The 9,137-nt window shown below is 36.3% G+C and overlaps 1 long non-coding RNA gene across 1 annotated transcript; it reads right to left on the bottom strand.

The window, feature by feature from the left end:
* Nucleotides 1-381: 381 nt before the first annotated feature.
* LOC310719239 lies at nt 382-8,795 on the bottom strand. Its single transcript, XR_014531406.1, has 3 exons — nt 8,664-8,795; nt 986-1,201; nt 382-574 (listed from the first exon to the last, which is right to left on the bottom strand). It is a non-coding gene; the product is annotated as an uncharacterized lncRNA (long non-coding RNA).
* Between the last annotated feature and the right edge of the window lie 342 nt (nt 8,796-9,137).

Below are 9,137 nucleotides of genomic sequence, written 5' to 3'. Positions count from 1 at the left end.
TAGATCCTCTGGGTGACATAAGCATATATGAACATAAGCCTGCCAGAGGCAAATGATGTGTGCTTATTTCCCATGGGTCCATAAAGGAAGGGTGTGTGTAAATGTATCAGGCATGGTTACGGCTTAAACTAAGGAACAATCAGTCTCTGAATATGGTGAGGTAAATCCCATGGATGACAATTTTAACACACCTTTCTGTTTGCCCACCTTTTATGATTTGGCACTGGTGGATATACTATCTTTAGAAGCCTGCAGCTGTGATGGTACACACCATAAGCATTTACCTTAGAGGTTCCTATCCTCTGTTCATTTGGATGACAAGGACCAGGTGATGTTCTTGCTGCAGATCAATGCTATGTGCAAGGTTTCCACAGATCAAGTGATAAACTGGCAATTAACAGTATTATATGATACCATCTTCTTTGTTACAATTACACCTGAAGCAAAAAAATATTTAAAAAAATCACTTCCCTGACAATAGCTGATTTTTATTTGTTTGATCTTGAAGTGCCCAGGTGTGACTTAATATTATTATCACGCTTGATTTATATCTCTCCTTTTGAGACTCAGCCTGCTAAACCATTCACGTAGAACAAAATACAACAGACAAGACGAGTGGAAAAAACCTTTAGATGTGTGAACCATTCAAATTATACAATGATCCTGTTTGTTATTAAAAGCTATGCAAGACTGATAATCAATATTAAATTTGTGATTGGTAATGGAAAAGCACACACAAGCTCTACTCAAGATTAAGGCCACTTACTTGACATAGGAGTATGTACAATTCTGGTAAAATATACATCCTATTTATCATTAGACAGTTGTTAATTATTTATTCTTTCACTGCATCCTGTGGCACATAATCCCTACATTAACCTAGAATTGGGCAAACCAAATTCACAAGCATACATACAAAAATAACAAAGTGGTTTAGTGGTTCGCACGTTTGCTTTATCAATAAGGTTTTAAGGGTTAAACTCACGTTTCTGCTTGTTTGCTCATTGCTTCAGGGGTTACCTCAAGGTACTCAGATTTCCACCACCAGTCCAAAAACAAGCACTGTAGACTGATTGGCATTTCCAAATTGTACATAATATGTGAATGGGTGTGTGATTATATCCTATGATGTGTCAGCATGCTGTCCTTAGCCTTGTGCCCCAAGTTCCCTAGGATATGCTCCAGGCTCCCCTCCATGACACTGTGGCACAAAAAATGGATGGATTAAATTCACTATATGCACAAAAGCATTGGGACATGATCTTTCCTGCAATATATGTTTCTACTCAAAACTGTTACCACAAACCTGGAGGCACACGATCTTTGGATGCGGTAATGATAAAAGTTTGCATTCACTTGAACTTGGAAACCGAAACCTGTTCCAGCATGGTGATGCCCCTGTGCACAAAGCGAGCTCTAAGAAGATATGGTTAACATGGTTTGGAGAGGAAGCTCTTGAGTGGCCTGCTATCGAGCTCTGATCTCATCCCTACTGAACACCTTTCGGATGAATTGGTACACTGACTGCACCCCAGGTCTCCTCACCTCACCTACATCAGTACCTGACTTGAGTAACACCCTTGTGGACACAAATGTCCACGGACACACTCCAAAATCTCTCCTTCCCAAGAGAGTAGATGGAACTGGGACTACATGTGGAATGCTATGCTCAAAAAGCACATGCCAAACTGTTGACCAGATTTCTGTAAACTTTTGGCAGTATAGTGTAAAAACAATATTCAAAGCTTATTTCCCATGACTTTTACCACCACTGCTTTTACTCAAAGAAAGTTTACATGCTAATATGCTGACTACATGGTTAAGTCAAGAACACGCCGACCTTAGCTTGTCCAAAAATACAGGAATTTTGCTTGTGTCCCCCCCCCTCCTCCATAACGCATGGCTAACTTAAATGAAAGTGCTAAATGATCCAGAGCAAAGGGTTCAGCCAGCAAAGGCAAATTATGAGCAGTTGTTGGACGTGCCCCAGCTTTTTAAAATTCCTCTCACTGCTGTGTCTTCATTTCAGTATTTAATTGCTGAGTGTGTCCATTATTCACGCCATGGTGGATGTACTGTAGCAGTAACAGAGGCAGCCACACAGATGCATAGCCCTGGAGGGCCAGCCCAGATGGGCTCTTAGATATAGTCTGTTCGTGTATGTGTGTTTAGGAAGATAGATCTAGGAAATGTAAGAAGTAAGGCCAGTGCTCTGACACATTTTGAAGTCTCAGGTTTATTTAAATATGTTTTCTTAATCTTCTTGTCATCCCACTAAATCCCTCGATCCAACGCAACATAATTGTTGAGCTCAGTTCATTGTCACTACTACCATTAAAGTCTGTGACCATCCTGCCAGTATATACAATGTGACAGTGATTTCCCAGTCTTCCTGGTTTGCTCTGTATAATATCTGATAGATCAGACAGCACATCATCTCACAGCTAGGTTATTGCAACTCTCTGCAGGCTAGCTTTCCTGCTTTCATCATTGATCTCCTGCAGATGATGCAAATTGTCAATCAAATCAGCCAGAACAGCACAAATTATGCTTGTAGTAGATACGTTCCAGATGATAAGTCCCAGATGGTTGCCTACAGAGTAACCTGTTTAAATTTACCCAGCACCTCACAGTTTGTAGGTAAACAGAGCCTGGTCATACAATTAGTGTGAGAAATAATTCTAAAAGCAGACGGTTTGCATTTGTGGTGCTGTGATGGATCAAACCTTGCATACTTGTTCACATTTAAAATTCACTTACAAGGAATGTCTCTTAAAATGCTGTTCTTTTTGAAGCACCTGATGTCACTTTCTGTCTGATTGGCTAAAGGAATTTAGAAGGACTACGGAAAAAAGTAGTAAAATTAAATCTGTGGAGTATTTATATTACAGATCATGTTTTAGTGATATTTATAGTGATTAGTACACTCTGAATTCAGGCCATTCAGTAGCAGTATGAGCTTACACTACCTTGCCATATTAATAACATATCTTTATGACAGTTCCCATGGAGATGATTAAAATAAGACACCGATGATGGGAAAATGTACAAAAATCCAGATCTACTCTACTTTTTCTCCCTCAGAAGTAAACATCCAGTACTTCAACGGTTGTTAGATCCATATCTATATGCTTGCTTTCAAGGGTTTTTCTGTTTTTCACCACAGCAGCTGGTTACCAATAAAATGAGAAGTTCATTTGATTCTTGAGGAATTTCAGTATAAAATTATAATCTTGACCTTTTATGAACACTAGAATTGCATGGTTACTGGGCAAAACATGTTATTTGATGCATATACAATCATTTGTGCTGTAATGTTTATGTTGTCTTGAAATCATCTCCTTTGGCTCCCTCAGCTTTTAGTGTGTATGGGTTTTTCTGGACCTTAAAGTTACAATAGAATCCTCTTACAATACAATATACCAATATCCTGGTGGCTCATATTCCACCATTATTCATTTTATGTTGTTACTAAATATTATGACTATCATTTGTAGTAGGATTTTGTAGCCAAAGTTTATGTTAGCTGTCTCTTATTTGTCACTCTATTTACACTGTATAGAACTATATTACATTTGCTATTTATATTTACATTTATAGGATTTAGCAGACGCCCTTCTTCAGAGCAATGCATAAAAGTGCTTTGAAGTCTCTATTAATTAATATATATATAATGTGTGTGTGTGTGTGTGTGTGTGTGTGTGTGTGTGTGTGTGTGTGTGTGTGTGTGTTTTACATAAAGTTAAAATATATAAAAAATCAAATAAAAATTACTATATATAAACTATTTACTTACTTCTCTTCATCTCGGCTTTGTAGCCAATTCCTCACAACTCATGATGTTCGGAGTGTACATTCATCACAACAAAATATACGTACAAAATCTGTATAAACATACATTTTACAATGTGTACAACATGCCATTAGCAAAAAGTAGATACATATAAAACATTAGACTCTTACAGCTTTATCCTAAAATGTAATATGCTTTGGCTATGTAATGGCCTTTAAATGACACATTAACCATTAGATATATGCGAAGTAGTGTATTTTTAAAGTAAATTTTTTTAGTACGTTCTTTAGAAAAAAATGTTTAAGTGTTGCGATAAATAATTGGTTCGTTGTCAAAGTAGAAAAAAAGGTTTGTTAATATTTAATTAATATTTTTAGATACATGGAATGTTTTTATTTTTTATGTAAAATTTTACCTTAGATTTTTGTATTTAAGGGCCAAAGCTAGACTTTTTCTTAAAATGACCAAAAACTAAATAATCTACATGTTTCATTCAAACCAATGCTTCTCACCTCACCAGAAAAAAAGGAAAAAGGAAAAGAAAAAAAAAGCTTCTCACAGCAGTGAAGCGCACACAACTCAGTATTTACCAAATCAATAACATGAACAAAAAAAAATGTTTGGCGATGCTTAACATCGGGGAATAATATTTTGTGTGGAATTTTGAGCTGAACTGCATGGATGCTTTATTTGCTATGACACACAAAAGATGCTATACGGGGAAAAGCACAACAATCTACAGTGTCTCAGGAGCAAAAGCTCAAACTGTGAGATGAAAAGAGCTGTTATATATAATCTGTTTGTGCACTAGAGCTTTCAACTCTCTCAATACAACTAATACACTATACGTCTTCAGCTGCCGGACCAGATCCAAAAAGCTCTAAACACAATTTACTGGCAGGATAGACTGATTGGCCAGTCAGCATTTTGAGCAATCAGTTGCAAAATAATGTCTGGTAGAAGTTGTAAAGATGATTAGTGTGTCTTTTTGGAGGCATATCTTGACTATTGAAGCCTTAGGACCCATATGCCAGAGTCTTCAGCTTGCTGGCCGGTGCAGCGTGACTACACAGAGGTTAATAATGGAGTGCAGGGGATCTCTATGACAGCATGTCATCAGTAATTAAAAGAGGAAATCTGAAACTGGAGATGCTTCATGCTGCCGTTCAGCAGACAGTGTGGACATATGAGGGGCCCTTGAAAGTCAGATCGTTTGACATGATTGAAACCAGTCAAATGAAGCAGTATGCTCTGTCTCTAAAAAGTATGCCATGTGTATGCTATTTTTTATACACAAGGATTTATTACAAGCATGAAAAACATTGCCCTAGACTCATGCACAAGCTATTGTATTTACTGATGTCTGGAAATAATATGTGCCAAGAAAAACATGTATCTAGTAACAGCTAGTTAAATACAGTAGTGCTGGGTTGAACAGTAGTAGTAGAAGTATGCCACAAGGTCTCATTGATGCCATGATACAGTATGCCATACAGGCAGTGTTAAACATGTATTATGCTCCAATAGATTTAATCTAAATGCCATACATGGTGAAGATGTAGCTGTAACCTTTAAAAAACTAAATATTTTTTACTTACAATTATGTAATCTTTCCATTTAATTGGCCGAACTGCGGTACTTTTTTTTTCCAGTTAATCAGATTAAACACCTTTAGCCTACATTACATATTAGTGTATTTACCTGGCACAACTGTCACTGATGAATGCATAAATCTACAGTTTGGGATAGGAAGAAATCAGTGCCAACCTTGTTTCTTCATACCATGCTGTGTATTTTTTTACTGAACAGTGCATTGTGCTTGTTTAAACAAACATTTTATATAATTCACCTTATGACATTTGTTGACACTAACTATTCTGACATAAATGCCAAACACGCAACTTTCTACCAATGTCTTTTTATCTATGCTAACACATTTCTGCCAGCTGCCCTGACTTTATTGTTTAATTAGCATGCAACCTGACCCATCCTGGCAACAGAGCTCATCAAAAGTATCAAATAATATTATTATCAACATGCATCTGTGGTATTAAACCTTGCCAGCTGGCAAACTATGCCTTTTTAGAGGTTAATAGCAAAATATCATGCTGTTGTGAATGTAGCTTCACTCAGTGTCTAAAGTCAAACGTCATGACAAGCCTCTGAAGTCGCTTCTATACACAGCTGTGTATTTGCAGTAGACAACCACCTGTGTCAAAACATTGGCAGCTGTCTTGTGCCTTAAGGAGGACAAGCCACTGACAACATGTTTGCTGTCTGGTACAATAGGAAAATGAGAGGAAAAAATAGTAGTAGGTAGAATGGAAGGGGAAAAGAAAAGAAGTTTGTGATTTGTACAAATTATTGTGCAATGCTTTAGCATGGTAGACATACAGTATTGGATGTATTTAGGGCTATTTTATCTCTGTGCAACACAGCATCATAATATGTGAACATTTGATTTGCCTTTACATTCTACTGTTTGTATTTTCTTAGGTTTCTGGACCTGTTTTACATAACCCTCACATATCCTTACAATGATACTGTCATAAAATATTACTGGAGTTATTTTTACCTCCACTCTATTTGCTACTAACTCTACTTCTACCACAATCACAACTTACTGCTATTATTACTGCTATTACCACATTTAACACCATTAATTATGACATTATTACTACTACTACCACCATTTCTACCACCACCTATACTATCAACATTACTACTTTTAGTACTACAACCACCATCACCACCATCACTTACTGTATACTATCAATATTTTAATTTTTTACTACTACTACCACCACCACTATTACTACCACATTTAATTCAACCACCATTATAATATCAATAATAACTACTTTATTTTGACCTCTAACATATTTGCTACTAATTCTACTACTACCACCACCATCACTTATACTATCAATATTATTACTTTTAATACTACTACTACCACTATGATTACCACAGCACAACAACCACCATTATAATATCAATAATGACTTATTTTAGTACCACTACTACTGTACCACTATTACTATCACTGCCACTTATAATTTAAATGTTTCTACTGCTAGTAATATTGTACCACTACTAACACCATTACTACCACCACCTTATACTATTAATATTATACTACTACTACTACTACTACTACTACTACTACTAATACTACTACTACTACTACTACTACTACTACCACTACTACTACTAATACTACTACTACTACTACTACTACTACTACTACTACCACTACTACTACTAATACTACTACTACTACTACTACTACTACTACTACTACTAACACCATTACTACCACCACATTATACTATTAATATTATACTACTACTACTACTACTACTTCCACCATTACTACCACAATGCTAACCACTTATACTTTTAATATTACTACTAGTAGTTTTACTATTAAATAGATAGATAGATAGATAGATAGATAGATAGATAGATAGATAGATAGATAGATAGATAGATAGATAGATAGATAGATAGATAGATAGATGGATGGATGGATGGATGGATGGATGGATGGATGGATGGATGGATGGATGGATGGATGGATGGATGGATGGATGGATGGATGGATGGATGGATGGATGGATGGATGGATGGATGGATGGATGGATGGATGGATAGATAGATAGATAGATAGATAGATAGATAGATAGATAGATAGATAGATAGATAGATAGATAGATAGATAGATAGATAGATAGATAGATAGATAGATAGATAGAGTACTTTATTTGTCCCTGGAGGGAAATTCTCAGGAATACTACTACTATTATATACATATAATTACTGCTACCACCCTCACTACTACTACACTACTTATTAAAACCACTACTAATACTACTACTACTTAGAAACACATTTAGCCTATAAACTTTAGAATAGTCTTCCTGACAGTGTTCAGGGCTCAGACACACTCTCCCAGTTGAAGAGCAGATTAAAGACGTGTGTTTAGCAAGGCCTACACATAACATATATCACATATCATAACCTTGTGCTCCTGTACATCTGATCAAACACATTATCAACTTGTGCTGAACAGCAGCTACACTAATTCTCCTTCTTTGCTTTTCTTTCTCCACCCATCCCGAGGTTGCGCCAACTCCAGTTGTGTCCCACCGCATAAATATTATGGACCTTTAAATAGTAGATGCCGACCTTGCAAACATTCCGACCAACTAGAGAATATGGATCCCACTTCATGTAGAGTTTTGACATTAGACATCTTTGAATATTTAAAGGCTCTGGCATGTTGGAGTTGGTGTTGGATCTATGATTATCTCAGATGTTGAGCTATTTTTATGAGTTGCTCAGTAGCTCCTGGTTTCACAATGTCAACTGACTGTATAAGACTGTAAAAAGGTCATTACTCATAATCACACACTCATCGTGCTCATGGTAGTTCTTACTCTCCTATGTTTTGAATTGTCTTTTAGGATTTATAATTACACTCTTGATATTACCCCAAATGGGGATGGGTTCCCTTTTGGGTCTGGTTCCTCTCAAGGTTTCTCCCTTATACCATCTAAGGGAGTTTTTTCTTGCCACAGTCTCCCCAGGTTGCTCATCAGGAATTAATACACTTAATTGACTTGTATAAAAAAAATTGTTTTACAATTCTGATGTTCTGTAAAGTTGCTTTGGGACAATGTCTATTGTGAAAAGTGCTATAGAAAAAAAACTTGAACTTAACCTACTATTATTGCTATTACAATTGCTATAAATGTTACTACTACTATTACTACTACAGCTACAGTTATTACTTCTACTGCTACTTCTAGCAGAAAATATAATTGAAAATAACAATAATTGTAATAATTATTTATGCTCATTGTACCTTTCTCACACCCAAGGATACTCTGCAGGTCATGTGCAAAGACATAATAGTCTTTTATGAGTAATACTTAGTGCTATAGCCCAAATATAGAGTATAATCTCCTCATCTGGCTTTCCAGTTATACAGACCTACAAGCTTTTTCCTGCTCCTGAAGGTGTGGATTTCCCCAAAAGCTTTGTGAATATTTACACAGACTTTCAAATTCCCTCAATCATGCTTTGACCTACTGCCATTGTGTGGCTCTACCAAATAATCTGGCTTCAGGTGAAAAAACCTTTGGATTAATCATTTAGAAGGAGCCTACATGAGGGTTTTTAGAGGTCCAGAACATACTGTGATAAGGAAGTTTGGGACAAACAGTTTGGAGAGAAGAACACAATTATTTATATTGCCTGAACCTGCAGCTGCTCACGTTACCTCAGAAAGCTTGTGTATGTTAGGGAAAAGTCTCAGGATACAGACAGGTTGATAAAT

This window comes from Silurus aristotelis (assembly GCF_946808225.1).
Source record: "Silurus aristotelis genome assembly, chromosome: 24".
Lineage (NCBI taxonomy): Eukaryota > Metazoa > Chordata > Actinopteri > Siluriformes > Siluridae > Silurus > Silurus aristotelis.
The sequence above is the reverse complement of the archived record's forward strand: the minus strand, read 5'-3'. Positions and strand labels throughout refer to the sequence as shown.